Source organism: Chiloscyllium plagiosum, chromosome 3 (genome assembly GCF_004010195.1).
Source record: "Chiloscyllium plagiosum isolate BGI_BamShark_2017 chromosome 3, ASM401019v2, whole genome shotgun sequence".
NCBI lineage: Eukaryota > Metazoa > Chordata > Chondrichthyes > Orectolobiformes > Hemiscylliidae > Chiloscyllium > Chiloscyllium plagiosum.
In genome coordinates, this window is record NC_057712.1 from 47,972,994 (window position 1) to 47,998,978 (window position 25,985).

Sequence of the window (25,985 nt, forward strand, 5' to 3'; positions counted from 1 at the left end):
GATGGTAATACTTTTGAATGTAAAGGTACTGTGGTTAAATTGTCTATTACCAGTAATGGTCATTACCTAGCTTTTGTGTCGAGCGAAAGTTACTTGGCGCTTGTCAGCCCAAGCCTGGATATTGTTCAGATCTTGTTACATTTGAACATGGACTGCTTCAGAATCTGAGGAGCGGCAAATGGTACTGAACATTGTGCAATCATTAGCAAACGTCTCCATTTCTGACTTTATCATGGAGGAAAAAGTCATTGATGAAGCAGCTTGGGCCTAGGGGATTCCGCTGCAAACTTCTACAGAGATGTCCTAGAGCTGAGTTGACTGAATTCCAATAACCGTGGGCGGCACGGTGGCACGGCAGTTAGCACTGCTGCTTCACAGCGCTAGAGACCCGGGTTCAATTCCCGACTCAGGCGACTGACTGTGTGGAGTTTGCACGTTCTCCCCGTGTCTGTGTGGGTTTCCTCCGGGTGCTCCGGTTGCCTCCCACAGTCCAAAGATGTGCAGGTCAGGTGAATTGGCCATGCTAAATTGCCTGTAGTGTTAGGTAAGGGGTAAATGTAAGGGTACGGGTGGGTTGCGCTTCGGCGGGTCGGTGTGGACTTGTTGGGCCGAAGGGCCTGTTTCCACACTGTAAGTAATCTAATCTAATCTAACCACAATGATCTTCCAGATATGATTCCAACCAGCAGGGACTTGACCCCAGATAGCCATTGATTCCAATTTTGCTTGGGCTCCTTGATGCCACACTCACTCAAATGCAGCCTTGATGCCAAGGGTATATTCCTATTAGAACTTTGTTTACTTCTATGAGATTCTTCCTTCATTCTTCTAAATTCCAGGAAATACAATCAGAGCAGATTCAAATTCTCCTCATATGTCAGTCCTGCCATCCCAGTACAGCAGCCTCCTGGCTGCTAAAACGCAGAAAGATTGCTAAATTAGCCAAACAGGGATGCTGGGTAAATTGGCCAAGTAAAACAGTGAATCATAAAACCCATACATCAGACATATTGCAAACATAGCAGCCAGGTGCTAATGATATTAGCATAGTGTAAAAGGTAGCAGTTATTTTGGACAGACATACCCCCAACAACATATCCTCTAAACAAAGGGGGGGCCCAGCCATAAAGGCACTGGCTCCTGCTATACAAAGAAACTAACAGTAACATGACATTTAAATGATTGACTCTTGTTTCAAACTATTAAGTGTATCTCCCTGATTGGCCAAAACTATAGATCATTCCAGAAAACCATCTTAAAGGTATAACAACAAGGTTCACCTGCAGATCTCTCTCGGAACTGCTCTTGGAGTTGTCTGAGGAGACCAGCATGGCAAGAGGCAGAGACCAGCTGACCACCCAGAGAGAGAGAGAGAGAGAGAGAGAGAGAGAGAGAGAGAGAAAGAGAGAGAAAAAGAGCAGCTTTGCAGACCCAGAGGCAGAGCAATGGCGTAAATCTACTAGAGACTCAGGAAGTATTGTAACCTTAAGTGGCCAAATAGTATTAAAGATTAATTTAGTATTAACTGTGTTTCAAACAAAATTGGGTATGTTTTGAATGGTACCAGCTTGTGTTCATACTCATTTGACCGATTTGATATTGTGGAATATCTGGGCAAACTCATTTAAATACTCTGGTCAGAGTTGTCAAAGTTGTTTTAAGGAGAGACAAGACAACACCAGGAATTAATTTGTAAACCTTCACTACATTCCTTCCAAGGCAACAATATCCTTCCTCAGATAAGGGATCAAAAACTGCATACAATATTCCAGATGTGATCTCATCACTGCCCTGTATGTTTGCAGCAAGGCATTCTTGTTCCTGTTTCTTTATGAAGGCCGACATACATTTTGTCGTCTTTACTGCCTGCTGCACCTGCGGACCTACTTTCAGTGACTGGTGAACGAGTACACCCAGGTCTCATTGAACATTTCCTCTCTCAACTTAAAACCATTCAAATAATAATCTGCATTCCTACTTTTGCTAGCAAAGTGGATAACCTCAAACTTATTCATATTACACCGTATCTGCCATGCATTTGCGCACTCACTCAACCTGACTAAATCACATTGCAATGTCTTAGCTTCCTCCTCACAGCTCATCCTTCCACCTAACTCTGTGTCATTTGAAAACTTTGAGATATTACATTTATTTCCTGAATCTAAATTGTTCACACGTATTGAGAATAGCTGGACACCACACCACTTCCATGGAGAACACCACACAACTTCTGCAGAACGGCAAAATGCTTCTAAGGTGGTTTAGGCTTGAGCCCCTCCATTGAAAAGGACTCACACGGAGAACCCCAGCTTCCCAGAGAGTTGCCCTCCACCAAGTTGATGCACTAGCCAAATAGAAGCCTCAGGGCACAGCAGTAGGCTTGATGGAGCAGGAACATCCTGGCCTCTCTGCAATCACCTAGTGCTGATACCCACCTCCTGACCGTTCCTTCACTCTGCTTTGAACTGGCATTGCACTGCCAGTTAGACAACCTGTGTGCCTAGACTACTGAAGCCCATGTTAAGATGGTGGATTAGAGTATTCCTGATGAAGGGCTTTTGCCCGAAACATCAATTTTCCTGCTCTTCAGATGTTGCCTGAACTGCTGTGTTTTTCCAGTACCACTCTAATCTAGAATCTGGTTTCCAGCATCTGCAGTCATTGTTTTTACCATGTTAAGATGGTGCTGTATGAGGCAGGAACAACATGGCTCACAAAATCTCAAAGGCATTGCAGGGAGGTGCCTGAGCCATGTTTTTCAGAATCTCATCTGCTGGCACGATTGTAGTTGCATTTCATAAAAGCAGTAGAATAGAAAAGATTGGGCGGCACGGTGGTTAGCACTGCTGCCTCACAGCGCCAGAGACCCCGGGTGCTCCGGTTTCCTCCCACAGTCCAAAGATGTGCAGGTCAGGTGAATTGGCCATGCTAAATTGCCTGTAGTGTTAGGTAAAGGGGTAAATGTAGGGGAATGGGTGGGTTACGCTTCGGCGGGTTGGTGTGGACTTGTTGGGCCGAAGGGCCTGTTTCCACACTGTAAGTAATCTAATCTAATCTAATTTCTTATAAATAGCTGCCAATGGTAAGCACCAGGACAAATAATTTTAAAAGTTTGAGTGCTATTAGTTGTGTTGTACTTCATTGCATGCAGTGTTCTTAATGAAGGGTGGTGATTTAAGTTGGCAGTGTTGAAATTGGTCAATAGGTTTGATGGATCATCAGTCATTGAAGATAAGGCAGGTGACAACAGTGCTTTTGCAGTCTGCTGGCAGATAACATATCTGAAAAATGCTCTGCAGATCAATGGCAGTAGATACTGCTCTCAGCTATGGATCATCTACGTAGAACCCTCCTGTGCTCCTCTAGTTGCTCCACTTTTCTCTTCCACCTCATCTTGAGATTGCTGACTATGACCCTCAATTGATGAGGGTAAAAGCTGGTCTGCAATACACGCAGTAAATGACAAGGAATCTGGTGCCCTCCTGGACTGCCTTTCCCCTCACTCCTTTCCACAACTTGTACAGCTAATGATTAGCCTCATATCCACCTCCTATTCCTCCTCAAGATGAGGTCAGATGTCATACACCACCAGTTTATAGTCCAAAAGGTTTATTTGAAATTACAAGCTTTTGAAGCACTGTTCTTTCATCAGGTGAAGTGAAGGGGAGCACACAGGCAATGAATTTATAGGCAGAGTGATCAAGGGTGGCACAAATGGTGTGAGTGGAGTTTCGACAGGCTTAATAACAAGTCACTTCAGGTGATCAAAAGTGTCAGGTGATGCGAGTAAAGTGTCAAAGTCTGAATAGCAAGTGAAAAGGTGACTGATAATCCGATCACTTGAGGCAGATAGATAATTACAAAACAATGAAAATAAGATGATATTGGAGACAAACGAAATGGGTGGAATAACATGATAGTTATAAGAGTCGCATGCTGAGGGTGTAACCAAGTAACAAGGAGTCCAAAACTATACAATCTAACTAAGTTGGAGAGATCATAACAAGTTATCAAGGTGGTGGTATCAAAACAGAAATGTAAGAGAGATTTTACAAGTGCAGAACAGTATGGGGTTACATGCAGCATGACATGGACCAAGAACACAGTTGAGGCTGACTTCATTGGTATGAAACTTAGCTATCAGTTTCTGCTCAGTGATTCTGCATTGTTGAGTATCTCAATGGCTGTCTTGGAAGATGCTTATCCGAAGATCGGAAGCTGAATGTCCAAAACTGCTGAAACTTCTCTGACTGGGAGGGAACATTCCTATCTGTCGATTGTTGTGTGGTATCTATTCATCCATTGTCATAGCATCTGCATGGTCTCGCTAATATATAATATCAGGTCATCCTTGACTGCAGCGTATGTGGTAGATAACATTGGTCAGGTCACATGAGTATGTCTTGTGTACATGGTGGGTGCTGTTCCCATGTGTGATGGTAGTAAGCACTTTGATGATCTAGTATGTCTTGCACTGGTTGCCATGGCAGGCTTGTGTGGTGTTGTAGTAGATGTTGTCCTGAAGGCTGGATAGTGTGCTGCAAGCAATGGTCTGTTTAAGGTTTGGTAGCTGTTTGAAGGTGAGAAGTGGAGGCGTATGGATGATCTTGGTGAGATGTTTGTCATCATTAATGACATGTTGAAGACTGTGAAGAACATGGTGTAGTTTCAGCTCTGGGGAAGTACTTGAAGACGAAGGATACTCTATCAGTCGTGTCTTCTGCGGAGATCATTGCAGTTTTTCACTGTGACACATCGAAACTGGCGATTGATGAGTTGAGCATTGTATCCCATTCTTATGAGAGCATCTTTCAGCATCTTTTGGTGTCCATCATGTTCCTCCTCATCTGAGCAGATCCTGTATATATGCAGGGCTTGTCCATAGGGGATGGCTTCTTAGCATGTTTAGGATGGAAGTTAGAGAAGTGTAGCATCATTAAGGTATCCGTGGCCTTGTAGTGCAGTGAGGTACTGAGGTGTCCATTCTTGATGGAGATTTGTGTGTCCAAGAGTGAGACTGATTTTGAAGAATAGTCTATGGTAAGTCTAATGGTTGGATGAAACTTGTTGATATCATTGTATAGTCATTTCTGTGAGTCCAAATGAAGGAAATGTCATCCATGTATATGGTTTATAGCATTGATTAAAGGGCCTATGCAGCTAAGCAGTCTTGCTTGAACATAGTTAAAAATCACACAACACCAGGTTATAGTCCAACAGGTTTAATTGGCAGCACACCAGCTTTCCAATTAAACCTGTTGGACTATAACCTGGTGTTGTGTGATTTTTAACTTTGTACACCCCAGTCCAACACCGACATCTCCAAATCATTGCTCGAACATATGCATGAAAATATTTGCATATTGGGGTGCAAATTTGGTCCTCATCTCTGTTCCATGTGTCTGGATGAAGAGCTGGTGGTCGAGGGTGAAACGGATAAATTGCAGGATGACGTCTGGAAATTGGCAGTTGTTGGTATAAGATGAGGGCGTTCCTTAGCAAAATACTCATGATTATCCAAATCCCTTTGCCCTGGTAACTCCAACAAAGTCTCCAAATAAAAAGTGAACATTGAGCATGTTGTTACATAGTGATCACAGAATTCTGAGGTGCAGTCAGTTCTAGTGCATGAATCACAGAAAGTAAGTTTGCAGGTACAGCACGGAATCAAAAAGAAATCTTGGGTTGATATCCTTTATCCTGATTTCAGTGATAGCGTCAGAAATCTTGGAGATGAGATTCAGAAATTCTGTTCAATCATTACACTTTGAATAAGTCCACAATTAGGAACTTGGGTCCTCTAACGTTGCTTTTAAATAGCCCGCTCTTCTATTTTTTTTACTGAGTAACCATCTGGAGAAACAAAATCAGAGAAACTAATTCTGTAAAATTGGTGCAATTTTTGCATTAAATATATTTTTGGACTGGAGGTTCTTTAACTAAAAGCAACTGCCAAAAATATCTGTTTCTGAGATCAAAATTGATAGATTAGACAGAAAAAGGGGAAGAATGATTTTAGATGTAAGGGCACTGAAAAAATGGTAGTTCTATCAATATAAGCTAAAGCTCTCATACTGCAGCGCAGTATCTACCTCATATGTCTCTTGAGATTTGTTTAAATCCTGACCAACATGTTGGCCTTCTTCATGGACAAGAGCTTATCTCTATTTGATACGCAAAGCTTACTTTGAAACATAACCTTGAACATTATATACAGAACGATAAGCCTGAAGGTTTTGTTCAGGAGTCCTGAGAGATCAATTGCTACATATAGCACTAAGAATGATTGCAGCAAAGGAGTATCATTGTAACTTATTTATAACTTCCTTTGATGTCAGATTAATCCTTATTCTGAGTTGGATGTGCAATTTGTACACTTAATGCAAGGAAATGGATTCAACATTTCATTAAAGTTTACAGTCTTTTCCAAACAAAAGTTAATCAATCCCTTCTAGACATATGTTCAACCACACGATTCACTCACATTTCAGATTTTGCCTATCCCTTTCAATTCCAAAGTTGCTCTCTTGACTAATTTGGCAAGGTATCAACTGTGGGTCAGTTTTACCTCCACCTCTGAGCTAGAAGGTTGTAGATTTAAAATCCCCCTCCAGAGATTCAAGCTCAAACCTCTAGCTGACACGTCAGTGTAATAATATAGTAATGTTGTTCAGGTGATATTTTAAACCCAGATCCTAATGTCTTTACAGGTAGATGCAACAGATCTTCTCAATTTCTCCCTCAGCCTCCCGGATGATCAGCAGTTCATCCAACTCCAGCTCTAGTTCTCTAACCCGGTTTTCGAGGAGCTGGAGTTGGGTGCACTTCCCGCAGATGTGGTTGGCAGAGACATGTGTTGTGTCTCTCACCTGCCACATTCTGCAGGAGGGACATGCAACTGCCCTAACATCTATACCACGCTAGTTTGAAAGCCTGCACAGGACTAAGAAGGGAAGAAAATAATGAGAAAATATGAAAACTTACCTAGTTTACAGACTCATAGTAAGGTTAGAGGAAATGGGTGGAAGGGAGGCCCTACAGTGTAGGGTCTCGGGTTTCGATCTCATCCACTTAAAAACTTCCCGGCAGCCCTCGTTTCTCTCCGCCCTCTCCTTGCCGCTCTGTTCAAAGTATTTTGTTTGTCACTCACTTTCGCAGCAGTCCTCCACTCCTCCCTCGCACCACTTGACAAATTATCTGATCTATTGTTAGCAATCTTCAGATAGCAAACGATTTTCCAATCGGGCCATTTTTCAACTGATTTTTACCTCTGTTAGTGCTAGAAAATTAGACAGTGTTTCAAGTTATGGGAATGCATTCTTGTTAAAGTCTCCTTTATCACAGTTAAATTGTTCAGATAATGTGAGAACATACAGATTTTCATGCAGCAAGCATACAATCAAGGTACAAAAGAAGATTGTTAAAAAGCTAATTCCAAATTCAACAATGACACTTGCCCAGTAGATTCATTCTAAGTCAAAGTTCGATTATTAGCTTGAGAAATGATTGTATTTACACAGCCTTTAGTGCCTGTTTAATTCATATTGTTTTCTTTATTAATTACTGGGTGTGTTGGTTTGTTTTACCAGCTTGTCCCATCATATCATATGTGCATTGGCTCAGGTTTGTATTCCAGATTTGAGTGAGCAGAGATAGGAGAATTCCCAGCTCCCTGAGCCCAGCATATAAATGCAAGGCTTTTGCTACAGTGGGCCTGTGGAGATTAGATATCTGATTCAGAAACCTGGGACAACTGATGAGACTGCTGGGTGCGCAGGTGAACTACACAGAAGGGATCCGGGACTGGGTCTGAGCATTAAAGATAAAGAATAAAATAAAAAAACAAATCTCAGTCATCTCAACCACCCTGACACCCCTAACACTCCTCACACACTCCCATTACCAATCAATATCACCACATCGACTTTGGTAGGAAGAATAGAGAGATGACTATTTTCTAAATGAGGAGAAAATTCAGAAGTCTGAAGTTCAAGGAGACTTGGTAATTCTAGTCCAGGATTCTCTCAAGGTAAACTTGCAGGTTGCGTCAGGAGTTAGGAAGACAAATGCAATTATGGCATTTATCTTGAGAAGATTTGAATATAAAATCTGGGATGTACTTCTGAGGTTCTATAAATCTCTAGTGAGACCACATTTGAAGTATTGTCTGCAGGTGTGGGCCCCAGGTGTTGGGCAGCACGGTGGCTCAGTGGTTAGCACTGCTGCCACACAGCACCAGGGTCCCAGGTCCGATTCCAGCCTCAGGCTGTCTGTGTGGAGTTTGCACATTCTCCCGCTGTCTGCGTGGGTTTCCTTTGGGTGCTCTGGTTTCCTCCCACAGTCCAAAGATGTGCAGGTCAGATGAATTGGCCATGCTAAATTGCCCATAGGTTAGGTGCGTTAGTCAGAGGGAAATGGGTTTGGTTGGGTACTCTTCGGAGGGTCGGTGTGGACTTGTTGGGCCAAAGGGCCTGTTTCCACGCTGTAGGGAATCTAATATCTGAGGAAGAATGTGCTGACCCTGGAGTTTGTTCAGAGGAAGTTCATGAGAATGGCCCCAGGAATGAAAAACTTAAAATAGGAACGTTTGTGAACTCTGGGTTTATACTTGATGGGGTTTAGAAGGATGAGGAGGGATCTAATTGAAACATATGGAATACTGAATGGCCTGGACAGAGTAGATGTTAGGAAGATGTTTCCATTGGTTGGAGAGACTAGGACCTGAGGGCATAGCTTTAGAGTAAAGGGAAGACATTTTAGAATGGAGATAATGAGAAACTTCTTCAGCCAGAGAGTGGTGAATCTATGGATTTCATTACCACAGAAGGCTGTGGAGGCCAGATGATTGAGAATATTTAAGACTGAGATAGATAGGTTCTTGAGTATTAAGGAGATCAAGGGTTACAGGGAGATCACGGGAGAATGGGTTTGAGAAACTTATCAACTATGATTGAATGGTGGAGCAAAATGGAGCTTGATAGGCTGAATGTTCTCATTTCTGTTTTTGTCTTATGGTCTTATGGTCTTACATGTCCCCACCTACTTCCCAATATCTGCATCGAAGCCTATGGCCCTCAACAAACCCCCTTGGCCCTTTATAGCCAATATGCCAATTCATGCTAACCCACACACATTTCCATTTGGCATAATACCTACCAACACTGTGAAAACTCACTTAGTGTCAGCCATAGGCAGACCAGAACCAATACAGATTAAATAAAGTTCTCAAAGTAGTTTGCCGACTTTACTGTATTGAAAACCAAACTTTTTCATTCAAAGAAGAAATACTATATTTACATTCCTCAACTAAATGGAGCCTTTTAATAATACCAATTTCATCTAAGTGCACAATCTCTTATAATAATGAGGTTTGAAATTCATAGGCCTGTCAAAGAGTCTGTAACACTTGTAACTATCAATAAAACTGTTAAAAGGCAGGTGCCCTGCTGTGATAATAATGGCTATGAAATTAGTCATGAAGCACTAATCTCAGCCTTATGTTCTCAATGAAGTAAAATAGCAAACAAGCTTTTGTAACAGCTCAGGCATATTTTTCAAAGATTTTAAAGGAATTTTAAATGACTTTCTAACTTGGCATTTCTGTTTGATTAATACTTTTAACAGGTCATGTTGACATTTTTGATAGGTCCCTTTGAGAGGTCATCTTGAAAATTTTGACATCTTCTTACACGGTCCTTTAGCACATGCCTCTGACAAAACCTGACAGGTCTGTTTACAGTTTTAATGGGATTGACAGTAAAGGTGGTTTTTGAATAATTATTGCACATATTTATGTCTACTTCTAACATTTAAAAATGGCATCTTGCCTTTACCAAAGGCATGCAAGGACCAGACTCAAAGGTATACTTTGCCTCTTAAAGCCTACCCAAACAATAACACAAAGTTCACACTTACACCTATCAAGTCTAATCTGATCTTCACATTGCAAAACCAGTAAAATACTACTCCAGTGAGGGAGGCTGATCTCTTAAAAATAGCCAGTTTTCTCCATCAAATGTCAATGTTCAAAACAAATCCTGTTCTATTCCCATTCCCGCAAAATGATGAAAAGTGCCAAATTCTGTGCCTCTTTTGTGATGAAAAACTGGGCCTTTGTATTACATCCAGAATTATATTAGAACACGAGGTATAATCTTTTGTCAGTGAATCTTAATTGATTTGTTTTAAATCAATGGCTCTGATGTTGAATTCTTCATTAAGTTCTATCTGAATTTTCTCAAATATATGTGCAATATTATTTGTTACATTTATTATTGTTGTAATAATATAATCATTCCATGTTTATTTTGTATGGAAGTCAATAAAAGCCTTTAAAACTCTTCTATGTGAAATTTATACAAGTTACAAATAAGAATATTGATCCCTAGCAATAGGTTTGCGAAAGGATCATTGCCTTGGTTTGCTACAGATCTGATTTTGGATTACAGCTCCTTTTACAGTGAACCTCTATCATTGACAAGGTCGTTTGAAGCATAAATAAATAAACAGTACTACACAATATAATAACCTGCTTCTCACCATTTGCCCAACAAAATCTAAAGAAAACATTGACAGCATGGAACAAATAACGTTACTTGAATAAAATAGCTTGGGTTTCATGGCACTGTTTGTGATTTTTTTTTGTTAGAAAATATGAGAGCTACTGTTGCCTAAAGGAAACTGCCCTTCAAGTGCATTTGTAAAGTGAAGTGTATACATTAATGCATACTCGATTAATACCTACTTGTCAATAATGTCATGGGGATGGATGGGGAGTACTCAGAGCTCAGTGAAAACTTTGTGATCCAGCTTATTGGGAAATAAAACACATCTGGTTAATGGATATTAATGATCAAAATGGAGAAAAAATGGAGGAAAAGTCACAGAGAAAAACAATGGCATTGTGCAGGCTGCCTGAATAGGATGATCTGAAAAAGGCAGACAATTTTACTCTGCTGACACAGATTCTTTGCTCTGTTGCATATCATAATTGTAATTCTTTTAAGGTTTATGCCTGTAATCTGTCCTATTAATTGAAGATTGTATGAATACCACAACCACTGAATTTAAAGAACCTGACTAGTCTTAACTCAAACAGCATTACATCCAGTGTTATGTTAAAACTGTCTGCACAGAATACAAAATACAAAATTCAAGTAATATGAGAAGTCTTTGCTGATAAGATTAACCATCACATCAGCGAAGGAGGAAAACATCATTCAATGCATTCAAGGATGTGGAAGTGTATTAATTTTTCATGCTCATGTCTAACTTCACATTGGTTAACTAAACTACATTTGCCACATTTTTGTTTAGTGTATTCTTTTCAAGTGTGTGAGGTAAACTTTTACAAAAGATAGATAAATAAAACTGAAATTCAATGAAATGCTAGGTGGCAAAATGTTTCTTCTTATTTGTGAAGTATCAAAAGATTATAATTCATGAACAGCATAGATACATCTGTTTACATTTCACCAAGGCTGATAGTGATTGTAACATTTTTGTACCATTATTCCCCAAATAAAAATTCACACCAAGCTCTTCCTTTTCACATCACCTTGGGGGGAACCCATATGGGGCACTGAGCTCAAAACTAGCCTCTATTTTACAAAAGAAGATATAAAGGCATTGAAGTGGGTGTAAACACAAACCTTCAAGGATGCTTCCAAAACTGAGAAAGTAAATCAAATTAGAAAGATTGAAAGGTCAGGTACTCTAGAAAACAGAAGACACCATGGTGACCAAATAAATGCCTTTCAAATTATGGAACAGTTTGATAGTGCAGAATATGAATGGGATTTTGCAGCATGTCATAGTTCCTATGCTCTCACCAGTTATACACTGATGGACACTGCAGATATATAATACGAGAATACTTGACTTAAGAGTAGACTTGCATCCCCTTTGAAGGGGTGGCTATTCTTCATAAAAGAGCTGCTGACTTGTGAACCCAGCTGTCCCAGAATCAGGAAGTGGCCACTGCTGGAACTACAGGCACTATCCACAGAAAAGGGAGACTGGACTCCCAACTAAGTGCAGTATATCACTGGGGCCAGGTTAGCATGCCCCTGCAATCTGACTATCTGTGATGAACAAAGAGTGGGCAGTGACCTTCCTTTGGAGAGAGTGCCTTCAATCGATATTGAGGACACTTAAATGAGGATCCTGATGAGGCATTGTGCGAACATATGAATTGGAAGCAAATGTAGGTCAGTTGGTCCTTCAAGCCTTCTCTGCCATTCAATAAGATTATGGCTGAGCTGATGACACCACATTCCCACCTATCCCTGATAACCTTTCACTCCTTTGCTTATCAAGAATCAATCTTACACAAATTCAATAACTCATGCATCCACTACCTTTTGAGGAAGAGAGTTTAAAGAATTGTGACCCCCTATCAGAAAAGAGCTGCTCATCTCTGTCTTAAGTGGACAACTTTATATTTTAAAACAATGACTTCCAATATTGCTAAAGTTTATAAGACATGGTGCAACAATTTTAACAGCTTCTGTGTTCAGATTTTAAAATGGAACTTCAAACATTGTAATATTTTCACACCTGCACTGGGCCCGATAGTTAGAAGGTGACTGATTCAGAAGGTATTAATAATAGATGGCCATTCAACCCTTCATATTTGTCCCAGTTGTTCAAGCAAAGTTGAGAGCAAAATCTAAATGAGCACTTTATTGCATGGCAAAGGCCTGCACTCTTTCAGGCAAAATGTTAAACTGTCACCTCATCTGCCCTCTGAGACTTAATGATCCCATGGTATTGTTTGAAATAGGAACAGGGGAGTTATTCTCAAAATCTGATCAATATGTTTCCTACAAGTTACACTTTCAAGACTACATTTTACAGTGATTTATGTCCCTGTCCTTTTATGGGATCTTGCTATCCTTAAATTGACCACTATGTTTCCCTAAATTACAATAGTGACAGCTTTGCAAATATTAGGTAGGCTCCAAACATTTCTGGGGTGCCCCAAGGTCAGACCATGTGCTGTAGAAATGCAAGTTTTCACTTGACTCAACCTTTGGTTATCAATCAACTAACTTGATGGTAAATCCTGTCTCTTTGACCATTAGAAAAGTACAGCTGAGCTGTCAGTGTTAAGATGACAGCTTGAGCAGCAAGCATTAATTGTATTGACCCACATTCACGTGTTTAAGCCAGGAAAGCCAATAGCGAGTCCAGCTGCCACTCAACATTCTGCATTTGTCATAAAAAACATCTGGCAGCAGATAGATCAAACTGGGCACATGTGGCTCAGTGCTAGCCCAAGAAAAGTGAAGAAATCACACAACACATTGAACAGATGAAGCCATTTTTAGAATTACATTTGCCTGAATGCCACAGGATGGCAGAATCTAAAGTACAGAAAAGAAAGATACATCAAAAGACATAGTTTCTTTTCTCAAACAAAATTCAACTGAATGACTTATTTCAGATATCCTATCCCTCAAATAAATTGAATGGTGGTTATTATTTCACTGAAACAAATACTGCACATCTGTTTAATCAACTGCTCTTTGCAATGTTACTGTCTAAGGAAAAGCCTGAAGGCTTGCAGAATAAAACCTTCCATTTTAGTTATACTCATAGTCCTGCTGTGCTGTCCCATTCTGAGTGGTTGTCATCAAATGTGGATTGAAAGAAATTGTTTTCCGCTCTTAAAAATCTGTCATTCCATTGCCTTCAAACAACTGCAGTACATGATGTGATATTCTGCTGTGCAGGCAAAAGCAGGCTGCTTCTTATTGAAGGGAAATGTGAGTAAAATGTTGAATAAAATCAGAAACCAAGAGGGAAATATTGTGTCAAGGATTTTCTTCCGATTCTTGTGTGGAGCATAGGTGCCACTGGTAAAGCCGGCATTTGGTGCACATCCCCAGTTTCCCTGGACTGATAGGATTTATAGGTCATTTCAGAAGGCAGTTAAGAATCAGCCACACTGCTGTGGGTCAAGAGGACTTCTTGAAGAATTGCTATTTATGGGCTCGTAGAGAAGTTGTGATCTATGTCTCTGTATTTGTTAGCCATTTGAAAAGCAAGTATTAAATGTCTTAGCCATTTCCCTTTTCAAGCCATACTTCCTCCACCCTTTTTCCATGAGCTTTCCATGCCAGCTCCACACTCTTCATACTCTCAATACATCTCTATGCCTATCTACCAGTACACTACAGAGAGAAACAATGAGCTACATAATAGAAGGGCAACTCTTGAACTGTTCCCAAATGCAAAATTGTCATTCAAAAATCTGCCTGAAGAAACTTCTATGAGCCTCTAAAGCTTCCCATCAGATGGAGTCTTATAGTATCAACAATAGAAGTCTTACTTTACTTCATACCTCTTAACCTCAGACAAGTAAAACAAGTTGAATTATCAGATTAATTATACTCATTGTAATCATACAAATATTTCAAAAAATCAAAATAAATCTTTCTTGTCAGATCCCAACTGAACAAATTCATCATTATGTTTTGGAACTCAGCTAAGCATTCAGAAGGAGGATAGCTGGGAACTATCAAAATGGAAGCATTTTGGCCAGCTATCCGTTTATTTGAATGGCACTGGAAGGAGCATGGGACATGAAGTCAACACAGGATTGTGGAAGTGCCATGGGTAGTGGGTGGAGGGATAAGGAGGAACAAGAGGTGAGGGCCTGAAGACTTTGAAACAAATGGAACAAAGTCCAACAGAACAAAATCAGGCCTTCTAACCAGCTCACTTTAGCACCTCTATGCTTGTATCTAGTCTCTGCCCAGGCTGCTTGTCTCAACACAATACTATTTCAATTTCCTCAGAGCAAAAATGTTATTTACTAAGTGCTATTTGTTTCAAAATGGGTCTGTCACATCAAGAAATATCCCAATTCAATTTTCTCATGTCTTTAGTGAAAATCCAGTTGTTAACTCAGTTCCAACTCCTCAGATGCTGTCTGACCTACAATATATTTCTAGAATTCCCTGTTTTTACTTCATATTTCATATAAAAATCAATAATGTTTTGTACTTGTCAAGGGCACTCAATAATTGTATATCAGTCTTTCTTTCTTTTCCATCAAATTCTACTGCTGTAGATTTTTACCTTAAGCAAACTAATAATGTGCATAAAAAGGGCATTCATTTATGGAACAATATTTACACAATTAACTTTCCCTCTTGCATGCTGCACACAATAGGTGCACAGTGTGAGGCAATAACATACTCTAAACTGCTGACAAATTACTATTTTACCCACAAAGCAGCGAACAACATCACAAGTTGAAAATAAATGTAACTTACACTGTAAGGAGTTTAAATGATTAATTTTCCACATGAATAATTAGATGGGCTGAGATACAAGTGTAACAAATTGGCCCCTTTTTATGAGCGACGTATAGAATTCCTAATGAAAATATGCAATTGCTTGGAACATTTGTTATGAATTCATTATAATTTTTCCACATTCAGGATTATCATTATAATTGAAGGTGGCATGCTCTTTTAGAGAGATGTTTTGAAGATACATGAAGATGTCCTTTACTACATGGCAATTTTATGTGATATTTATTTCCAATTTCTTTAAGATAGCTGCTGTATGAATGATAGGAAATTATATGTACATGTTTCATTATGACAAGCTTCATGAAATCAAAATATGCTGGCTGACAATTTTTGATTATCTGCCTTAGGAAGTTGTAAACCTGAAGGAAGAATGTACAAGAAGCAAATAAAGTTCAGTGAGGGAGCACCTTCTCATCTTTTCTAAGCTTTTTCAAGAGTCAAATGCAAGACAAATTCAAAAATAACAATTTTCTTTATAAGAGGAATCAAGTTCTTCAAGTAAATTAGCAAAGAATTTTTTAACCCAAAGACATAATGTGAATATGACACACAGAGACAAGTTTGGATTATATTTTCTTTGTCATTCTCATTGCAGTTACCCTAATCGAGGTGCCTGTTTTATTCCCTATCTCTTTAAACTCATTGCCTTCGTCTACTACTATTTTGCACAAATTTGCAATGCTCTTTGAAATGATAGTTTCCTGACTTTTGCCCTAATATTTTTGCATTTACATCTCTGTCTCCTTACTCTAAGCAACTCAATCAGGAAAAGTTTCTTTCTACATTGTGCCAACTCCTTCAGAAGTTTCAAAAGCCCTACCAAATCAACCCTTAATCTCCTCTGCCCTGAAAGCATTCCCAATTTGTCAGTGGATATTGTATTTGTACTTTTTCCATAAGACGATAAGACCATAAGACATAGGAGTCGAAGTAAGGCCATTCAGCCCATCGAGTCCACGCCGCCATTCAATCATGGCTGATGGGCATTTCAACACTACTTACCCACACTCTCCCCATATCCCTTAATTCCTTGTGAGATTAAGAATTTATCAATCTTCTCATATCTGTCTACACATTAATAACTCTAATACCTGTTGTAATGCAGTGAAGAGCACTGAACTGATTGCTTTCCTTGTCCCACTCCACGAATAGAGGTCATATTGCTCACTATATATTTATCAGGCTGTATCTAAATCAGTACCAGGAGTGAGTCTACAAGGGTTTTTCAGTAACAAATAAATAACTAATTTATTGTAAACAAAAGTTACTTAAGTATATAAATAAAATTTACAACTAAAGCTAACTAACAAAACCTGTAAACTATGAAAAACATAAAACTACCCTTCAAAAAAAACCACACAAACATGCATATTTAACATTTAAATTCAGGCAAAAAAATGTTACTCACTGATTGACCAAATATTGATATACAGCAGAAGCCACATTCCGTACAGGTTTATTGACACTAGAATGTTTTCAGGAATCAGGTATAAATTACTTGATTCACTTGCTTGGACACAGTATAAGTGCATTCCTAATTATCCTTTAGGATCCTTCACTTGTGGAGATGATGTCTTCCAATGAGTTTTCATCCCTCAAAATTTGATGAGAAGATTTAGAGAGGAAAGAAAGAAAGGGCTAAGTCTGTTGCTCCTGAAGCAAATTATCTCAATATGTCTATCTGTGTTCAAATTCAATTTCCTTCTAGTCATTCAAAAATGGGGTCATGAGAGGGCAGCATGGTGGCTCAGTGGTGAGTACGCTGTCTCACAGCACCAGAAACCTGGATTCAATTCCAGCCTTAGGTGACTGCATGGAGTTTGTACATTCTGCCTTGTCTGAATGGATTTCCTACAGCTGCTCCAGTTTCCTCCCACAGTCCAAAGATGTGCAGGTTAAGTGGACTGGCTGTGCTAAATTGCCCAGTTTTCAGGTGTGTAAAGGCTATTATCGAATCTCTGTAGTGCAGAAATGGTCAATTGGCCCACCAAGTCCACATTGACCTTCCAAACAATAATTCACCTAGACCAGTTCCCCTACCCTATTACTCTACATTTACCTCTCACTAATGCACCTAACCTACATACCCCTGAAAACTATGGACAATTTAGCATGGCCAATTCACCTCAGCTACACATCTTTGGAATGTTGGAGGAAACCCACACAGACATGGGGAGAATGTACAAACTCCACACAGACAGTTGTCCAAAGCTGGAATCGAACCTGGGTTTGGTGCTGTGCTGCAGCAGTGCTAATCACTGAGCCAGTGTACCACTAGATGGGTGAACAATGAAAAACACAGGGTTACTGGGACAAATTTGGGGGAGAGGATGCTCTTCAAGGGGTCGGTGTAGACTCAACAGACTGAGAGGCCTGCTTCCACATTGTAGGGATTCTATCTCTCTCGCTAAGTGCTGTAGATGCAGCGTTTCTATCTAAGCAGCTTGCCATTTGCAAATGCAATATTATTGCTGCTGTAGATAATGTCTTTAGCTTTGCAAATTATTTTTCTGTAAGCATCAAAGTATATTTGATATTATATATATTTTATATATGGGCAGACAAACGTATGTTCAGTCATAATATTAAACATTAATATGTGGAAACATATGTCTTCATATCAATCTCAGCACTCTAATAAAATGGGGAGAACAAACCTTCACAAAACAACCAAGTATTCCAACTATGACACAGAGGATATAATTCAATTGCGTGCATATCTATTGTTTCTCTGGAACTCCAGTCAGTCGTATCTCTCCACTCAATCCTTTGAATTACATGCCCCTAAACCACCTCCCATTCAGATCTTTCACAGTGTTTGAAACTAAAATGGCCCTTGTCAAAGCCCTGTTCACAAGCTAGTCACAGCTTACCACATTCTCCCATCACCTACAAGTCCTGCCTCCGCAGTATAAACTGTAACATTCTGCCAGTTGCATGAGTTCAGAAGCCTTCTCACACTGCTCTCATTTTTTTTTCCCTGTACTAAACATATTAACCAGTGAAAACAAATGAACTGATTTGATTGATTTAAATTCAGGTTATTCACAGATGGAGGGCTGCATGTTCTTAAGAAAAACCAAGAACATTCTCACTGACAAGCCCACTTTTAGCTGTAGGTTGCCACTCGTAAAAAATGAGTGTCACATAATGGAGAGAAACATAAAGAAACAATTGTATTGCCAAGGAACTGGAGCATTGAACATACGGATCCCTTTGATGATGTTTTAAAAGTGTTTGACAACTATTTTACTTGAATAACCAATCACACTATGGAAAGAAATAGATTTAATAAGAGTACAGAGTTTCCAGGAGAATCCATTGGCAACTTCATCAATGAAGTATGTATTATCCCAATCTTGTGAATATGGAGTGTTATCACCAGAAGCATTCAGAGACAGAATTATGCTTAGAGCATTTGATGTATCTTTTTCAGATCTATTACAATTACACCGTGGGCGGCATGGTGGTACAGTGGTTAGCACTGCTGCCTCACAGCGCCTGAGACCCGGGTTCAATTCCTGCCTCAGGCGACTGACTATGTGGAGTTTGCACGTTCTCCCCGTGTCTGCGTGGGTTTCCTCCGGGTGCTCCGGTTTCCTCCCACAGTCCAAAGATGTGCAGGTCAGGTGAATTGGCCATGCTAAATTGCCCATAGTGTTAGGTAAGGGGTAAATGTAGGGGTATGGGTGGGTTGCGCTTCGGTGGGTCGGTGTGGATTTGTTGGGCCTAAGGGCCTGTTTTCACACTGTAATCTAATGTAATCTAATCTGAAAGAAGACTTTATGCAGAAAAAAAAGTATCCAGAATTATGCGAGAAACTGAGATTTAGAACAAACTGAAAAAAAATCTGAAGAACATCAACACAAATTTACTCAAGAAGGCAATGAGGGCATATCCACTTTATAAAATACAAATACTCAAATTATTCCCAAGACAAATTTACACAGAGCACATTCAAATATTTTGATGCCATGACATGTAATCCAAAATATGAAGGAGAAAAAGCACATTAACAAGTGTCATGCCCAACTCTGTCAGAGAATGTTACATTTGTAGGAAAGTGGGATATTTTTAAACAATATGCATAAACCAAAACCAATCCTTAAACAACTGCAAACACTTAAAAACTTTCTACTGAACAACATGAGATTAAAACCTCTATCAAAATACAGAGGATCTAAAGTTAGTTCATGACATAGCTCATTTAGAAGAAACACCACAACTATCCCTAAAGGAAAAGATTGGCTCACCATCAGAACCAGACATAGCCATACTCACAAATGTCAGTTGGTGTCCAGCTCAATTAAGGTTGGATACAGGAGTGAGCATCATAGTATTTTCCAACAAAATGATTTGGTTGAAAAACATAAAGTTACAACATGCTACTTTGACACCACACTGTGCAGGTGGAACTGCCTCTATAATCAATGTTAAAAGTGTCTTTACAACATAAGTAAGGCCCAGGCTTTCCTCTGGCCAGTCAGGTATTATTTCAGCATTGATGGCAGTTGTGCATGGGGGGCATGTGGAATCTCCAATGGAGCAGACTCTAATAGAATTGCCCAGAAATTGAAAAATCCACTGGATAAATCTCTTACACCCAGAACCCTTTGAAACACTCTATTTAAGCCAGATACTTTGAACAATGATGATGAAATTATGCAATTAGTTACTCAGGGAAGTTAGACTATGGAGTTATAGTCTAACTTACATGTAACTATTAAATTTATTCCATATTTACTTTACATACCAAACTACACCTCCACCAGAAAATCACATTCCTCCCTTTCCTGACTTGTCACACATCTCCTAATGAATCAAGAGTTATGGGATCTCACATGGTGGAGCGAGAATGCATGGCCTACTTCTGCTCCTGTCTTGTTGTCCTCCCTGACCATTCTTCTCTCTGCATCCCCAATCTCCCTCCCACTCTCGGCCAAACCCGACCTGACATCCCTTCTCCCACCAGCTGATAACTCTTCTCTCCCAGTACGTAAAATCACACTTACCTTATATATTGGGGTTTGACAGCAGCTGTCCAAGCAACATGGCAGATAGTGACCTTTGAACTGAAGGAAAATCGAAGATTAAAAATTAGCCCAATGGTAACCATTGGCCCAAATATTCTAGCACTAAAAGATGTGGACATTGGTGAAAAAGTTGGGAAAATGAAGTGGAATTGACAGTCAGGAGATTCCTGATGTTGAAAGCAAAATGTCCCAATTTTCAACCAAGTATTGAATGGTGAGAGGCCAATTTGCATTAAATAATTTCTCTTATGAGTTAATCTCTCCTCATTGATATGTGGTATCCAGTCTCCCACTGGCTTAATGTAACTAGACAATTTCTAACTGCAAGTCAGAGTACTGTCTGAGCACATCTCTCATTCCTCTATCTTGGACACCATTCAGCAACATCAGAGTCCATGAGCTGGAACTGTGTGCACTCAACCATTTATCAGGACCTCTAGGTTCCTGTCGGCAAAGGGAAATGGAAATTTCTCTCTGTCTAGCATGTTTGAGGCAATAGACAGGAACTATTTAAAGCAGCTTCAGGCTGAAAGAATCTGATTCGGTTCACACTTAAGAGTCCAAGAAGGCATCGGAAATCCTTGGAGACACCAGTGTCAGGAATCCTGGGAGGTCATGGCAATGGAAAAAACTTTCACTTGTGGGGAGATGGAGGATACAATGAATAGGCATGGTGCATTGGTAAGTGTGGACTACATTAGAAGACCAACTGATCCACTAAAGTTCCTCAGGGAGGGAAATCTGTCATCCTTACACAGTCTAGCCAACTTGCATACACTCCATATAAGGACTACAGAAATACAACAGTGTAGTTAATTCTTAACCGCGTCACAGAGTCATAGAGTCACAGGGATGTTCATGATGGAAACATACCTTTTGGTCCAACTTGTCCATGCTGACCAGAACTCCTCCAACCCAGGGAAAAGACCTTGTCTATTTACCCAACCATGTCACTCATGATTTTATAAATCTCTATAAGGTCACCCCTCAGCTTCTGACACTCCAGGGAAAATAACTCCAGCCTATTCAGTCTCTCCCTATAGCTCAAATCTTCCAACCTTAGCAATGTCCTTATTAATCTTTTCTGAACCCTTTCAAGTTTCACACCATCCTTCTGATAGGAGGGAGAACAGAATTGCACGCGATATTCCAACAGTGGCCTAACCAATGTTCTGTACAGCCACATCATGACCTCCCAACTCCTGTACTCAATACTCTGACCAATAAAGGAAAGCATACAAAATGCATTCTTCACTATCCTATCTACCTGTGACTCCACTTTCAAGGAACTATGAGCCTGCACTCCAAGGTCTCTTGGTTCAGCAACACTCGTAAAAGGTTCTGGCAAGTTACTCAGCTGTATCAGAACTGTTACAATGACTAAAGAAATGAAAGAAACCAATCAAGTCACTTGGCATTGATCTAACCACTAGAGACAACAGCAGCAAACCCATTCCTGTCAATCCTGCAAAGTTCTCTTTATTAACACCCGGGGGCTAGTGCCCAGATTGGAGAGTTCTCTCATCAGATAGTTGAAAAATAGTATGATGTAGTCATCATCACAAAATTGTACCCAGACAACATTGTCACCATTCCTGTATATGTCCTGTCCCACTAGCAGGACAGTCCCAGCAGATGTGTCACACAGTTGGGAGGGAGCTGTTGTGGAGTCTTCAGAATTGACTCCAAAACTTATGAGATCTCATGCATCAGATCAAACTTGGGCAAGGATACCTCCTGCTGATTACTATGTACGATCCTCCTGTGGCTGATGAAAAGTGCTCCTCCATGTTTAACGACACTTCAAGGAAGCATTGAGGGTGCAAAATTCACTGTGAATGGGAGATTTCAATATTCATCACCAAGAGTAGCACAGCATCTACACCACTGATTGAACTGGTCAAGATCTAAAGAACTTCGCTGCAAGACTGGGTCAGCAGCAAATGCTGTTGGAATAAACAGAGGTAACACTTTAATTGACTTTGTTCTTCAGTCCAATCCATGGTGAACAGGTTTCCAAACTAAATTAGTCCAATTTGCCTGTGTTCGGCCCTTATCTCTCTAAACCCTTCCTATTCATGTACCTGTCCAAATGTCTTTTAAATGATGGAACTGCATCTACATCTATCACTTTCTCTGGTAGTTAGTTCCATATATGCACCATCCTCGGTGTGAGAAAGCTGCTTCTTGGGTCCCTTTTAAATCTTTCCCCTTTCATCTTAAAATTATGCTCCAGGGAAAAAATGTCCCAGCCAATCAGTGGTCCCCAGCATAACAGCTGTCAGTATTCAACCAATATAGTTTTCTCCATATGATATCAAGAAACAGCTGCAGGCATTAGATATAACAAAAGCTATATGTCCTAATAACATTCCAGCAATAATTCTGAGAATTGTGCTCCAAAATTAGCTGTACTCAAAGCCAAGCTGTTCCAGTACAGCTACAACATTGACATCTGCTTAACAATATAGGAAATTACTCAGATATGTCCTATCTACAAAAAGCTTAGACAAATTCAAACTCCACCTTATCAGTCTCCCCTCAATTAACGACAAAGTGATGGAAGGCATCAAATGGAAACAAAGCTAGTGGTACTTGATAAAGATTAGCATGCTTACCTTCAGCTCTGCCAGGGCCATTCAGCTCATTACAGTCTTAGTTCAAATATAGACAAAAGAAGTGAACTCCAGAGTTAAGGTGATGTGCTTTATATCAAGGCAACATTTTACTGGAAATGGCATCAAGAATCCTTGGCATTGAGTCCATGGGAAATGGAGGGAATCCTCCTTTAGTTGGAGTCATAACTGACATAAAGAAAAATGTTGTGGTTGTTGGAGGTCGGTCAGCTCATTTCTAGGATATCTCTGCACGAGTTCCTCAGGGTGGTGTCATAGCGCAATCATCTTCAGCTACTTTATCAACAACCTCCACTCCATCATAAGATCAGAAGTGTGAATGTTCACTGATGTATACACAAAAGTTAATACCATTCACAACTATCGAATGTTGAAATAGTCTATGCCCAAATGCAAAAAGACATGGACAATAAATAGGTTTCGGCTGACAAGCTACAAGAACTATTCGATCAGAGTTACGTAGCCATCTAATCTTACTCCACCATAACTTGCCATCTTATTATTGCGTAGTAAACTTTTCTTGCAACTCAAGATCATGGCTCTTAAGGCAGAATTCCAATTATCATCCTTCACCATTAGTGCTAGATGAGGGGTTGTGGCATTGTACCTACTCAGAGAAGTTCCAAGCATGTGGTGCCAGCTGCAAGCACCTCTTACAACAGGCTGTAACTCTACATGTACTTTGACTGCTTACTGCCTGAAAGTCAAACAAATCATTTGGAGTTCAAGTAAGTAAAGGATTAGTCAAGGCACTTCCAATTATTGCAAGTCCAGAGGTATAGCATGAAAGTGGTCTTTGTGGCAATGGTTTATTTTGGGCAATCACTCCATCAACAGTGTTCCCACCAGAATAGGAATAAAGGGACTACATCACTCCTTGTCAAACTTAAAAAACACACAGCATGGAAGGTCCTGGTGTAGACAAGCAGTTTAAATGTTTAGCGTTGCAATGGAAGATATGGGCAAAAGTGATTGATATCATATTGTTGCCAATGTCATTAAATCAGGCGGAAGAACCTGACCTGACTCTGCACTTGCATTCCAAAACTCAACAATGGTCCTAAACAAGGCTGCTATTTCTAAGGATTTGCTTTACACTGACATGCAATTGCGTAAATTGGTGCAGAATTCTGATCTTTTTAAACCACACCATTGAAATGCACTTAACAAAATGCAGTGAAATCTAATAAGGAAATTGTGGAGGAACTGGTGTTGGACTGAGGTGGACAAAGTCAAAAATCACACAACACCAGGTTATAGTCCAACATGTTTATTTGGTAGTACTTGCTTTTTGAGCGCTGCTCCTTCATCAAGTAGCTGTGGAGCAGGCCCATAAGACAGAATTTGAGCAAAAGAACACAGTGTCATGCATGCAACTGGTACGATATATTGAGAAAACTGAGATTGCTGTTAAGTCGTTCATCTTTTAGAATGGGTTGCAGGTTTCAGTTCATTAATATGTAAATCCCAGAACTTCTTTCAAATCACATTCTCGAGATAATTGAATGTTTTATTTTAAAAAAGGTGACATTTCAGCTCAGACAATGTATTATAGGTGTGAGGTTAGACTGTCTGCATCCCAACCTTGAGTCAGACTGGTTCTATTTCCAAAGTAGGAATTTATAAAATGTTACATGGATTGACTGCCAGTGGTAGTCTGGCGCACGGACCTCTACACCACTGAAGCCAAACGCCAACTCGAGGACACTTCTTCCTACCGCCCCCTCGACCATGACCCCATGCCCCATCACCAAACCATCATCTCCCAGACCATACAGAACCTCATCACCTCAGGAGATCACCCACCCACAGCTTCCAACCTCATAGTCCGGGAACCCCGCACTGCCTGGTTCTACCTCCTTCCCAAGATCCACAAGCCTGACCAGCCTGGCCGACCCGTTATCTCAGCATGCTCCTGCCCCACTGAACTCATTTCTAGCTACCTCGACACTGTCTTATCCCCCCTAGTCCAGGAACTCCCCACATATGTTTGAGACACCACCCACGCCCTCCACCTCCTCCAAGACTTCCATTTCCCTGGCCCCCAACGCCCCATCTTCACCATGGATATCCAATCCCTCTACACCTCCATCCGCCATGACCAGGGCCTCCTAGGCCTCCATTTTTTCCTCTCCCGACGTCCCCAACAGTACCCTTCCACCGACACTCTCATTCGTTTGGCCGAACTGGTCCTCACCCTTAACAATTTCTCCTTCGAATCCTCCCACTTCCTCCAGACCAAAGGGGTAGCCATGGCCACATGTATGGGCCCCAGCTATGCCTGTCTCTTTGCTGGCTATGTAGAACTATGTAATTACACCGGCACCACTCCCACCTCTTCCTCCGCAACATTGATGACTGCATTGGCGCCACCTCGTGCTCCCGCGAGGAGGTTGAGCAATTCATCAACTTCACCAACACATTCCATCCTGACCTTAAATTTACCTGGACCATCTCTGATACCTCTCTCCCCTTACGGGACCTCTTCATCTCGACCGACTTGACACTGACATTTTTTACAAACCCACGGACTCCCACAGCTATCTGGATTACACCTCTTCCCACCCTACCTCTTGCAAAAATGCCATCCCGTATTCCCAATTCCTCCGCCTCCGCTGTATCTGCTCCGAGGAGGACCAGTTCCACCACAGAACACACCAGATGGCCTCCTTCTTTAGAGACCGCAATTTCCCTTCCCACGTGGTTAAAGATGCCCTCCAACGCATCTTGTCCACATCCCGCAACTGCACCCTCAGACCCCACCCCTCCAACAGTAATAAGGCCCGAACGCCCCTGGTGCTCACCATACACCCTACCAACCTTCGCACAAACCAAATCATCCGCCGACATTTCCGCCACCTCCAAAAAGACCCCACCACCAGGGATATATTTCCCTCCCCGCCCCTTTCCGCCTTCCGCAAAGATCGTTCCCTCCGTGACTACCTGGTCAGGTCTACGCCCCCCTACGACCCACCCTCCCATCCTGGCAC